This window comes from Gobius niger (genome assembly GCF_951799975.1).
Source record: "Gobius niger genome assembly, chromosome: 11".
Classification (NCBI taxonomy): Eukaryota; Metazoa; Chordata; class Actinopteri; order Gobiiformes; family Gobiidae; genus Gobius; species Gobius niger.
Window position 1 is genome coordinate 17,068,956 of NC_136862.1, and position 10,971 is coordinate 17,079,926.

General features: G+C 41.8%; 1 long non-coding RNA gene across 2 annotated transcripts; it reads left to right on the top strand.

Moving 5' to 3' along the window:
• Positions 1 to 7,383: 7,383 nt before the first annotated feature.
• LOC306970544 lies at positions 7,384 to 10,966 on the top strand. Of its 2 annotated transcripts, none has more exons than XR_013793405.1 (3): positions 7,384 to 7,539; positions 7,808 to 7,876; positions 10,655 to 10,966. It is a non-coding gene; the product is annotated as an uncharacterized lncRNA (long non-coding RNA). The 2 variants fall into 2 exon arrangements; XR_013793406.1 differs by lacking the exon at positions 7,384 to 7,539 and adding an exon at positions 7,585 to 7,732.
• Positions 10,967 to 10,971: the final 5 nt, after the last annotated feature.

Genomic DNA, 10,971 nt, shown 5'->3' on the forward strand with positions numbered 1-10,971 from the left:
ATTGTACATGACCCAAGCTTGGATACATTTTGGTGTTGGAAATTGAAAAGGGAAATAGATCTTCTCATTCATGACGTGTTTGTTATTTAGGTACTTTTTTTCCGTCTCTTGCTCATCGTTGGACAATTTGACTAAACACTGCCCCCTTAGATGCTCTTGTTGTGATTCAGAGTGAGGTGTGAGGGGAGCGTCCTGCCACTGGACACTTTCAGAATGGGTGTGTGTGTGTGCGCCATGCAGGCAGAGGATGTGATTCACTGTGAACTCTCTTTGACTGTGGATGGCCAGCGAGTTTCTTCTGCTGCTCACCACAAGAGAAAGTGCATCTGAGTCATGCCACAAACACAGACACAATAACCAGGAAACCACAAGTATGTCAACGCAACGCCCCACCGCAGTTAAAAGTCTATACGCAATAAGCACACAGCAGCTGATATGAGCAATCGAGGAATCCTGCCCGTAACTTCCCCCTCGCCTTTATCGGGCCAAACCTTCTAACAACACACTTATTGCTTTTACTGATTTACAACAACTTCATTTGTATTTAGCTGCATTTTAATGTGAAAGACATTTTTATTTGGTTGCCATTTAGGTTTATTTTTTAACTAATAATAAAGCGATCAACATGATGCACGCCATACTTTTGACATTGCTCTAATTTTCAATATAAAAAAATAAATGATCAAATTAAAAGGATGGTAATTATGAAAAAAACACAATTTCAGGAAAAAGTTACTCACCATAAGTTTGACTTTGAAGGTTTAATTAATGGTACAATGTTGTTGGCTGGTTGTTCTCTCCTACATTTACTGAAGTATTTGAATAACTTTTTGAAGTAACTACTTCAAATAGTTACTAGTTTTACTCTTACTTGAGTAAACATTTTGGCTACTTTCCCCACCTCTGCTAGTCTGTGACCCAATCTGTATTTAATGTAAAATCCTGGAGGGTGTGTCCATAAATTAAAGGCTGTGGTCATAGGCTGCAATAGAAGCTGCCCTTGCGCACTGGCATTTTCGACTCATGAAAGACCCAGCGGCCTGTCCATCATGTTCTCTGCTAAAATGTTTGTTATATGGCCACTGTAGACAGACAGTATTTATAATAATAGTAATAATGCATTAGTTTTGTTTTAAATAGTGCTTTTCCAGATGCTCAAAGTCACTTTACAATTGTGTGCATTATTCATTCACTCCATACTTGGTGATAGTAAGCTACGTATGCAGCCACAGCTGCCCTGCGGTAGACTGACGGAAGCGAGGCTACCCGTCTGCACCATTGGCCCCTCTGACCACCACCAACCACTCACTCACTGCATTCACCCAGGATTTCTTGTGCTCCCAAATGGACTCCCATCCAAGTACCGACCAGGCCCTTCCCTGCTTAGCTTCCGAGGTCTGACGGGATCGGGCAGAGCAAAGATGGTATGGCCCTTATATTTAGTTTTTGGAAACAAAAAGTTTGTTAAAAAAAAAACTCATACTCTTATTGGTCTCATTTCCCTCAAATGTGCTACATCTATAACTACCCTGAGATCCGAATTGCAGTACCTTGAGTTTCTTCATAAAAATCATCATTATTAAAGAAGTAGCCTGTGTACTATGCAGTCTGCATTGAATGTTTTATTTACAGCTTATTGTTAAAAACGTGATCAAAGTTGTCTGCCGAGTCTTGTTTTCTTTGAAGCGTGCACAGATCCTGTGGCCGAGTGCACTGTTAAGTGTGGAATTAAACCCTGAGCAGTTGTTAATCACACAGAGGTTCACATTCCTCTCAGACGGCTGTGGAGCTGTGGACCAGTGAGGCTGGGGAAGGGTCTTTAATTAGAGTGGAGCTTGGCAGGGGCCGCTGGAGGAGAAAGGCTCTCAGGATGTTGGTTCAGGGTGACAGGGTTCACGCACAAAACACTGGCTTTTCATGGCACCATGACTACTGCGCCTCTGTGTGTGTACATGGAGACGGGCGCGTGCGTCCTTACCTCACCACTCAGGCATCCCGTACAGAGTGTGTGAAGTGAAAGAGCCGCTCTCACACTGTGGGCATTCATGGCCGCGGCCCCCACGGGTCGGTCCGGACTCCACTGTTCACAGACAAAGCCCTGCTGCAGTAGCCAGACTCTAGCCCTCAGAAAGGAGCAGCACAAGGAAGGCAGCGGAGAGGGTCGCTAATACACCCTGATACGCAGGTGTGTTTAGGCACTGGACACATCTCTGCCAAATATTATTAGAAAAGTGTGTTCATCTTGTGAGCGTCAGTGACTCCTGTAATGCTGTGTTTCTATGATGCAGATTGGCGCCTCTTCACCTGCACAATCTTTAATCATTGGTTTTCCTGACTGAAGCAGAGTTCATAAATTACTCTCCACTGGGAGAACAGGCCCCGCCCACTTCTCTTACCAGCCAATCCGATCAGTCACTCTTATTGCGCTCTCTTTAAGCCAGCCGCTGAGCTCTTAGGATTCCACAAGCATTTCTTCCTTTTGGCCGTCCTGTCACAGCTCCCCCTGCCTGGCCCCTTCTCTAGATCGGGTAGCCTGGTTCGCTGTGTCCTTAAACAACCCATGTGCATGTACAGGAAAGGGGCCCTGAAGTGGGGAGGCACATCTCTGAGCCTCACTTTCAGAGTGACAAACTTGCTCTGCTGTGAGCTGTGAGCAATCTATCCTATACGATCACGCACTTAAGAAAATAACATTTTCTGTTTGGATTTGGCACATCAGTATTTTGCAGACTTTCCCGAGGCCACATACTGCTAAATTGACCTTTCTGTTGGGTTTTAACTATGTTGTAATGCTGTTTTTTGGGGGGGGGGGGGATGAAACATTCCTTGAGTTGTGATTCGTTTTATTTGTGCATGTTTTGGTAATTCAACATCTCTTGATCTTAAATGGCTTGCCCCTCATCTACTGATGTCATGAGGTGGTGCCATTGTGTTTATAAAGTTCAGCTTCACCGTTCTTGTTCTGATAGCTTCAGTGCCCAAGTTGCCTTCACTTGCTGCTAGGTAGCGGCTGTTGTTGTTTTGGAACTGCTTCACTCCCCGTAAGGCCTGTAGAGGATGAGCCTAGGCTTTTTGTCAGGCTCAAAAAATACAACTAGTTTGCCTTTACCTGTTTACATTATCCTAAGTTATTACCATGATCCTCCAGAGAACTAGCAAACATGACACAAAAACAAAGGTAGCTAATAAATCATTCATAAATTAAAGAAAAGAGCCAACTCCTCTGCTGGTAAACATTACCAACACAACTTTTAGACCAAATTACATTATTCCAAATATGCTGAGAAAGAGCTCTGACAGAAATATTACTTTGAATGGACATGTCATGTGTACCTGAGGTTTAAAGTTTAAACATTCTCTTGAGTACACCATCATTTATGTTTTATGTTTAGTTATTTCAAGTAATGTCTATTTAAGGATAAAACAGTCACACTGAGACACAGGGGCCACAGTTGGTCTAAAATTTTCCTGGAGCTCCCTCCGCAGACAGCAGTTAGAATGAAGACAATTTGAATAAAATATGTCTTTATTCTTTGATTGTACATTTACATTTTTATGCACATTTCTTTCTAACCATCTGCATCTTACTCATGTGAATTTCTCTGCTGTGAAAGTATGATCTTTTCTTTAGCATTAGCTATGTGGATGTAGCAATAGTATAGTATAATATAGTAAGTGTAGTCTGCAGGACAGCAGGTGTTGTCATTTTTTGCAATGAAAAAAATCAAAAGTACAAAATATTCCCATGATGCATGGCACTGACCGGCACTGACCGCTGTGAGTCCCACCTCAGAGGCACACACGTCCCCACCTGGATCCACCCCTCCATCCCCAAACTCAGGCACACATGAGACTGACGATGAGGTCTCAGTCTCAGCACAACAGTGTGTCCATAGTGAATGATACAGTGCGTACATTAATACTACAGTACTTAAATTATAGTACTATTTTAAAAAAAAGTAATTAATATAGTTCAGTATACTGTATTTTTGAGGACTGCTGTTTCCCCTTGTGCCTGAGTTGAATCCAACTAGAGATAGATTTTGTAAAATAACAATTTTATTTTGCATCTAAAGCTTTAATGTTCTGGGCTGGGTCATATGATGACAAATTCATTTATATTTATCGTCAAGTGACATTTCGAGTTGAATACGGGCTAGAGACAATTGGATGATACCTGTGTATTATATACAATAATATGTATATCATATGCACTAATATGTTGATAGTTCAGTCTTACCTGGTCCCAAGGACATATTGTAAGATGTCAGGTCCTAATCATTCATGACAATAGAAAGTGATCATTGCTTTCATACATGTTCTGTGTGATGTTCCTTGGTTACACCTGTCTGAAAATGATGCTGTTTGCCCGGCTCCTTCCTGTGTGCCCTGAATGGCTGTTTGCTGCAGACAGTCTAGGGTGCAGAGCTGGGGGTAATGGCGTTGTGAGGGGGGCAGGAGGGGTGGAGGGGAGCGGACATGGCGGCAGGCCAGAATCAATTGGCAGTGTAATGAGATGGCCTGGTGCCAGGTAACCATGGAGCTGCACCCGGTGTGCTGTCTGCAGCAGCTAGTTCAAAATTAAACTGAATGAATGAGTGCAGGGGAGGGGGCAGGAGTGGAGGATGAGTGAAAAAGAAAGAAAATAGAAGAAGTGGGAAGCTGATGAGCCTCTGAGCGGCTCAGAGCCTGACGCAGTTTTGAGAATGGATCAAGCAACCGCCATGTTTACTCTTCTCTGTGCAACGGCTGCAACTGCGGTGGTGCAGTAATCAAGTATCCTTGATTTTAGCATCTTTTAGCATCTTTTCATGAAATGTCCCTTATTATCTGCACAGCTTCATTTTTATCCACTAATTGTAACCATAAAAACGACTTAACTAGTCTCCAAATTGATTTTCCTGTCTTGTGCAGTCAAAAGTATTGCATAAAGTCATCTTGCAAGTTCTAGAAACGGTGTAAGGAAAGTTTAACGATTGCCCGAGGGAAATAAAACCCATGGCAGTAGCCGTTAATTGTAAATGAAATGGCTCTGCACAGGTCTCTATTGCCTCTTTGGTGCATTGCATTTTACTGTGGCTTCTGTGTGTGCTGGGCCTGCGCATGTCCTGAAATGACCTCTGCATTAACAGAGCCTGAGGTGCAGTGTGATATATGCATTAAAATGGCTTCATGGACTGTGCACAGACCATAGTGGTGCATAGAGCCAGACTGAGGAAGACGAGACAGTGGGCCGACATGTCTGCGCGCTGGATTAATGGGGAGCACTGGAGAAGGTGCCGCAGTTGTTCGTGAGCAGAATATTTGATGTGGCCAGAGTCGGGGAACGAGAGAGAGCTAGGAGGAGGCGGATAACAGACAGGTGGAAATAGGGGAAGCACATTAAAATGCATTTGGTTGGCCCTCACGGTTAATGAGAAGTAACCCTGTACATTCATATACCCACCTCATGACATCGGCAGGTGGGGGGCACTGTTATGGAATGAGAAGTGCTCGGCATGTAGAATTTATTTTAACATGCGTGAATGAAACAAAACGCAGCTGAAGGTCATGTTTCTGTATGGGAGAAACAAATATATAAAAATTTAAAGGGACTATACGGAGTTTAAAAATGTTAAAACTAAGTATTTTCCTCCCCCTCCATGTTCCAGCCACTGTCACTCAAAAAGGTGTTTCGGTCCGAAGTGCCGTCATGCACAGGCTTAATATAGAGACTGCAGTTACGTGTAAGACCTGAGGTGGCAGTGTGAGTTTAAAAATTACCAACTTGCATCTAGTCCCTTTAGGTTGGCATAGAAGAATATGAGCCCTTTAATGCCATTCAGCTTGTTTTACTGTAGAAACCCAACATTTGTGAAACTCAACATTTGATTACCAGCAAAACTCTGATGTCAGTACAAATATGAAGACAGGTTGTACCTGTGGTTGGTGTTGACTGCTAACTCCACAAAGCTCCATACTGGTGGACTGTAGGCTGTTTTTGCCTTTTTCGACTGAATTCAAACCATTAGCGACTGTGATTCCAACGCCTACCCCCACCACGCAGTGTTGTTTTGTAGTTTCCCTCAAAGAGTCGTCATTTTCAAAATGGCATCACGGAGAAACCATGACACTCTGTACTATACAAGTCGTACAGTATTAGACCATGTTATTTCATTGCTCCATATTCCAACAGTCTATCCACTTGTTTTGTCGACATATCCGTACATTGTTGTAAATGTTTAACTTACCTGTAATATTTGCGTTTCAGGCTTTGTAAATATATCTTCTTTAAACGTAAGGTACAAACCACAAAAATCACGTATTGTCTGCATGTTTCTTCCTGGTGGTGTGTTGTGGCCTCAGTCTCCTGGTTCATCTGGATGCTATGCTGTTGGTTCTGCTGGCAGGTCTGTCTTTCCCAGGCCAGAGAAGCAGAGGGTTACCTTGTCAGAGTTTGGGGTTATGGCTCTGCTGGCCTCTGTTGGCATCACCCATCTGTTTTTTTTTTAGGTCTTTGTTAGTGTGAATACACTCACACGGCTCTTGGCAATAATGCTCAAGTCAAATGTGTTCATTTAGATTCAGCACTGATCATGCAGGAGGCAGAGGTCTGTGGGCACACAGAGGAAGACCAGGATCCAGGGAACTTGGTGTTGCGCTTCTAAATGTATGAAGCTAAATGTGTAACAAAGTAGTAAAGGTTTATGTTTTTTATGTTATTTAAAACATTTCAAATATTTAGATATGCTGCCCTAAACTGAAACTAAATAAAATAACAAATACAAGTGAAACTTCCATGGGGTTTGCAGTGTAGGTCAGTGAGGTCTAAGAGGACTGACACAGCTGTGGCCCTCACAAATCTGAGCGAAGCCTTGGACAAAGCGCAGAGAGAGAACAGGGAGAGATGCAGTTTGGATTGGCCGGCCCACCCTGAGCAGGACAGGCAGCACCACAGCCATCGCCGCTCCCCAGCTTTTGGTGAGAGGAAATAAGTATCTGATGTAGAAAGGCGGCGTATGCATTTTAGAGAACAGGGGCTCGTACTTTGGAGAGAACGACTTTGATAGAAACACTTGTAACATGACAAACCTCAGTGTTTTACATGGAGTTTGATTTGCCTCGTCTCCTCTGTGCTGCGTAGTTTCGCTCGCGTTGTGTCCCTTTTTGTTTGCCACTCACTCCCTGCCTCTAATCAAATGAAGGCTCGTCTTTTTCTATCGGACCTTTCCCACTGTCTTTTTAAGTGTGCCTTTTTTATTGTATTATTTTCTAACCGTTTTTTCAATTTTAATTTCATGCAATTGATTTGGAAAAAAAAAAAAAAGAAAAGAAATATGCCCAGACTCTGGCAACGTTAAGAAGAGACAGGGCTGGAGCCAAGAATCCTGCTGGGATCCAAAAAGCCACGCCAAATGAAGCATCAAAAAAAAAAAAAAAAAAAAACACCCTTTCCTTTGCTTGGTCACAAATTCCACTTTCTCAGTAGCCAGCCCTGCGCTGCCACTCCTCCTCATCCACATTTACCGCATTCACCCTTTTGCCATGTCTACCCTTGCCGTACGTTTTTTTTTTTTTTTTTAAACCGATTTGACGAGTTTTTTTTTTTTTTTTTTTTTAAATCACGGAAAATACGTTGGTTGAAAAAGAGGAACCAAACAACTGGATGTGATAGTGACAGCGATATTATAAATGAAGCCTTTTTTCTCGGCAGACTGTAGTATTCTGGTGATGCTGGGCTCGCCACGTGCTGGTTGTGAACATGTGCTTGTCGTGCGTAGCCTGCCTCTCTCTCGCTCTGCTCTTACAGTTTGTGTTGTTGCTTTAGGTGTGCGCTGGCCTACTGTCCTGCTGGAGCTACAGGCTGATGTCAGAGGACCGTCAGCGTGCGCTTGTGGTATGTGCACCATTTCAGATCTTAAATACCAATATTTCACCTCATTATTGATCAAGAATTTGTTTTTTCCGTGATCGCAGTGTGCATATTTCAGAGTGAATGCGGTAAAGACGTGTGTTTTGATATTATATTATTATATTCTTAAGGCGTTTGCGGAACATTAGCTAAAATCTTTTATTTGCTGCGGACTTGGTTTTGTAGCATTTTGTGCGAAAACAGTTGTTTGTCGTTTTTGCTGTGGGACAAACAAACCCAAAACTAGCGAATGCTTAATACGTATTTAATGTTTTGGGCTTTTGTTATATACCTTTATACATTAATAACCGGATTTAGATCTTACTATTCTATTTTCGCAAGTATAAAAGTGTGTTGCTTTTCAAATACACCTTGACCTTGAATTCATGTATGTAGGTTATTCAAACATGTTATGGACCTTTTTCAATTTAGAACGTCAACTCGAATATTTTAAAATGTACAGTTTTGTTTCACATTTTCCGAGGGTTAGATTTATGCTATAACACATAAAAAAAAAAAAAGGAAAGACAAATGCTGCCACCCCGAGTGATTCTGAGAGCCAGCTGCCGCAAACCCGTAGATCCGAACTTGTGGTGACTGGCTGCACAAGCTCGTATCTACAGGTATGTGTCTTCATGGCGAACGCAACACCTGTCAGTGTGGCTTTACCAACAGAAGCAGGTCTTTTCTGGGTTTTCCTTGAGTCATTACGTTTCATTGGCGTGCACTGTAAGTCAGCAGGAAGCCCTTCGTCATCATGATGCGTGACTCCTCCCAAAGCAGAGGGTGGGGCCAGTCTGCGCTGCTCAGAAGACTCTTATATTTCCGACTGATGCAAACCAATAAAGTCTTTGACGATGCACTGATTTAGCAAACATGAATCTGTGGTGTTTGCCTCGGTAAACATGGTGTTAATGTAAGTAATGGTCAGAAGTCGTTCTCCCAAGTGGAAATATTTTTCTCCGCTCTTTTGGAGTTAACTATCATGAGGATTCCTTGCTCTGTTCAGCTGTGTGCTGTCGTACGTTAAGTGCAGTTTGCTGGTGTTTCGCAGGTTGAGGTAGTAGGTTGTATAGTTCAGAGTGACACCAAAGGCGATAACTGTACAGCCTCCTAGCTTTCCCTGAGAAACACTGCGGGTCACAAAAGGAAACTTAACGACAATCAAAAGGGATTATTCTTAAAACACAAATGAACTTTATCACTTTGTAGCTTTATAATGTTATCCGGTCGTCTGTTAAAAGACTGTTAAAAATGATTTACAGTAGAAAGAACATTGTGTACTATAAATTATTAGAAACATGTATAAAGCGTCATTATTGTGAGATGCCGGGGCTGCATCGAGGTTTGTGGGTTGCTCTAATGAAAGAGATGCCACTGAAGGGGAACGCCGTAGAGCCACAGGGAGAAAGTCAGTCACGAAGCCAGTTATGCACAAAGTTCAGTTTCACTTAACCACAACGCTGTGTTTCCGGTGTGCAGCTCTGCGGTCAGGCTCTGCTGTGATCAGAGGACAACTTTCTCGGCCCTTCCACACAATAAATACACAAGCGCCCGGCTTTTGGACAGCCTTAGGAGATTATGTCCAATTTGGGACAATATGAGACTTTTTCCCCACTGCCTGGTTAGGGATAGTGCAAGAGTGCAGCTAAAACTGATCGGTCACTGAACGAAATTTACTAAAATGACCCATAAAAGTGTCCTCGGCAGCTCATTTCTTTAAGATGAAAATAATTTTTGCTCCACTAAATAATTTTTTTTGTACAGTAAATAAACAACACCTAAAATAATAAATGTTGAGAAGAGGAAGATGAATAAATAGAGTTGAAATATTATCCTACATTTTAGAGTTTGTTATGGATGTGTGGAAGATATTTTATATTTTTACCAGGTTTGACATTTGTTGTGATTTTTTAAAAATATATATATATATATATATAAATTATACATAAGCAAAGGAATTGACAAAGATATTTTCAAATATTAAATTCTCCCTCTTCCTGTGTGACGAATTACAACTTTTCATCTTTTCCTCATAAAATTGCCACTTCATTGGTGTAAAACTCGGATCAATACTCACCACCGTTATCCCATCAAACGACGTTCTAGATAGTAAACATGACATGTGCACGTTATGCCAAGAGTAATTCTCTTCTTCATGTTCAAGGCCAGTGAATTATAACAGTATGCACTTTGTGTTTTGTTGCGCCATAATGAAGTATTCTGTGATGAAGTTTTGCTGTAGTACTAGCCCTGACAAAATATTTACTCATTGACTGATCGTTCAATATATTAATTTTTTTCAGATTTTATTGTAATGTAATTTAATTTGCACTCGTGGGGAACGTCTTCTTGTTTACCAGCGATGTCCTCACTGTAGTAAATGAACATGTGATCTGTGGAAAGTTGAACAATGAGTGTATGACTCATGGCTGTTTTACTGAAGAAAATAGTTTTATGGTGTTTCAGATTCATTGTCGCTTGGGCGTTAATCAAGAGATTTGGTTAAAATTATAGTTGGAAATGTTTTTGAAGTGTTTAGTATCAGAGGCAAATTTATCACAATAATTCCTTCAACATTATAAATCACACTTTAAGATTAATAATAGTCAAAGAAGTCGTTGTTGTAGTATTTGCATATAAGCTTGTTCTATTCCATACAGTATTTCAGGCCTGTCAGAAGGAGCTTGTACAGAGGCCAAAGCTGCAGGAAGTACGCTGATGAAAGACTGTTTCCACTTACTCTTTTCTCTGTGTCCAAAGGCCAACGGGTTCGGTAGAGGTGGGGTAAGGCGCTGAGTCCAGGGGCCTTTGGCGCGGGGCAGCTACAGCGGGACACACAAAGCTGTCTACTTCCCTCTCTATTACTATTTCTGTGATTCATTTCTACCACTTACTTTGGTCAATTCTTAACATGAAGCTGCGCGGCGGAACATTCCAGATTATTTTGTGTTTATGTCATGAACGCAACTGAGCTGGCGTAAAATGTCATAATATAAACAAACGGGTCAGCAAATATGTTCTTAATAATCAGTTAGACAACGCTATTGGAGGAGGAGCAAACATATTTAAACATTACA